Source organism: Triticum dicoccoides, chromosome 5A, assembly GCF_002162155.2.
Source record: "Triticum dicoccoides isolate Atlit2015 ecotype Zavitan chromosome 5A, WEW_v2.0, whole genome shotgun sequence".
NCBI lineage: Eukaryota > Viridiplantae > Streptophyta > Magnoliopsida > Poales > Poaceae > Triticum > Triticum dicoccoides.
Genome location: NC_041388.1, coordinates 114,121,236 through 114,123,882, shown reverse-complemented (window position 1 = coordinate 114,123,882; position 2,647 = coordinate 114,121,236).

Here is a 2,647-nt window from a genome sequence, read left to right as displayed (position 1 = left end):
GCATGCTCTTTTGACTTGGAGACATCTTCTATTGGGAAGAAAAGTGGATATTTTCACTGATCACAAGAGTCTCAAGTACATCTTCACTCAGCCTAATCTCAACCTCAGGCAAACTCGTTGGGTTGAAATGATTCAAGAGTATAATCTGAGTATTGAGTATACTCCAGGCAAGGCCGATGTGATTGCTGATGCTTTGAGCAGAAAGGCTTACTGCAACAGTCTGATTCTTAAGCCTTATCAACCCGAGCTTTGTGAAGCTTTCCGCAAACTTAACCTGCAAGTTGTTCCTCAAGGTTTCCTCGCCAACCTTCAAGTCTCTCCTACCTTGGAAGACCAGATTCGCCAAGCCCAGCTTCTTGATGCTATGGTGAAAAAGGTGAAGATTGGGATTGCCAAGAGTCAGTCCAAGTACAAGTGCTACCGCCTTGATGACAAGGACACTCTCTTCTTCGAGGATCGTATTGTTGTACCCAAAGGTGACCTCCGTAAAACGATCATGAACGAGGCTCACAATTCTCTCCTCTCCATCCACCCTAGGAGCACGAAGATGTATCAGGACCTTAAGCAAGCTTATTGGTGGACTCGAATGAAGCGCGAGATCGCTCAATTCGTGAATGAATGTGATGTCTGCAGAAGAGTGAAGGCAGAACACCAAAGGCCAGCAGGTCTCCTCCAACCTCTTGCCATTCCAGAATGGAAGTTTGACCACATTGAAATGGACTTCGTGACTGGGTTTCCAAAGTCCAAGCGTGGCAATGATGCTATATTTGTTGTCATCAACAAACTCACCAAAGTGGCTCATTTTCTGCCTATCAAAGAGTCGATCACTGCAGCTCAATTGGCGGAACTCTATACCTCTCGCATTGTCTCTCTGCACGGTATTCCTCAAGTGATCTCTTCAGACCGTGGCAGCATCTTTACCTCGAAGTTTTGGGATTCTTTTCAGAAGGCCATGGGCACTAACATCCGCTTCAGCACAACTTTCCATCCTCAAACAAGTGGTCAAGTCGAGCGTGTCAACCAGATTCTTGAAGATATGCTCAGGGCTTGTGTGATCTCCTTCGGCATGAACTGGGAGGATTGTCTTCCTTATGCTGAATTCTCCTACAACAACAGTTTTCAAGCAAGTTCGGGCAAGGCCCCTTTTGAAATTCTGTATGGCAGGAAGTGCCGTACCCCTCTCAACTGGTCTGAAACCGGTGAACGTCGGCTTTTGGGTAATGACTTAATCACAGAAGCAGAAGAAATGTGCAAAGTCATTCGTGATAACCTCAAAGCAGCCCAATCCTGCCAGAAGAGCTACTATGATAGTAAGCACCGTGATTTGGCTTTCGAGATCGGAGATCATGTTTACCTCCGTGTCTCTCCTATGAAAGGTACTCGTCGCTTCGGTATCAAAGGGAAGCTTGCCCCCAGATACGTGGGACCTTTCAAGATTGTCAGCAAGAGAGGCGACCTCGCCTATCAACTCGAGCTTCCTTCAAACTTTGCAAATGTTCATGACGTGTTCCATGTCTCTCAGCTTCGAAAGTGCTTCAAGACTCCTGACCGCACCGTCAACTTCGAGGACATTGAGCTCCAAGAAGATCTCTCTTATCGTGAGCACCCAGTTGCTATTCTTGAAGAGACTGAACGCAAGACTCGCAACAAGTCAATCAAATTTCTCAAAGTCAAGTGGTCACACCATTCCGACCGTGAAGCTACCTGGGAACGCGAAGATCACCTCCATTCTGAGTACCCGGCGTTCTTTCAGTCCTAGATCTCGGGACGAGATCCTTTCGTAGTGGTGGAGTGTTGTAACACCCCGGATGTAACTTTCCCAATTTGTACTCCAACTCTTGCCGTTTCCGGCGTTAAGTTGTTTTATTTCCTCGGGTTCGGGTTTTTGTCTCCGTGTGTTGTTGTCGTTGTCATGCATCTCATATCATGTCATCATGTGCATTGCATTTGCATACGTGTTCGTCTCATGCATTCGAGCATTTTCCCCGTTGTCCGTTTTGCATTCCGGTGCTTCGTTCTCCTCCGGTGGCCATTTCTAGCTTTTTTCGTGTGTGGGGATTAAACATTTCTGGATTGGACCGAGACTTGCCAAGCGGCCTTGGTTTACTACCGGTAGACCGCCTGTCAAGTTTCGTGTCATTTGGACTTCGTTTGATACTCCAACGGTTAACCGAGGGACCGAAAAGGCCTCGTGTGTGTTGCAGCCCAACACCCATCCATTTTGGCCCAAAACCCACCAAACTCTGCTCCATGTCCTAGAGCGTTCGATCACGATCACGTGGCCGAAAACCGCACCTCATTTGGACTCTCCTAGCTCCCTCTAGGCCTATATATACACCCCCCTCCAAAAATTCGCGGATCCCCTCCTCTAACCCTAAAAAAACAAAACAGATCTCGCGCGCCGGACACGTCCGGACGCGCCGGACACGTCCGCCGCTCCGCCCGGACCAACAGCGCGCTGCCACCTGTCCCGCGGGCGCCCCACTTCGCCGCCTCTGTCCCGCCGGCCCGGCCGGGGCCCCCGAGGCCCGTTCGGCTCGCCCCACCGCTTGGGAGCCACCGCGGCCGAGCCCCGCTATCTCTCCATCTCCGGTCGCCGGACGCCGTCGCCGCCCGACGCCAAGCTCCGCCACCTCGCCGGCAAGGA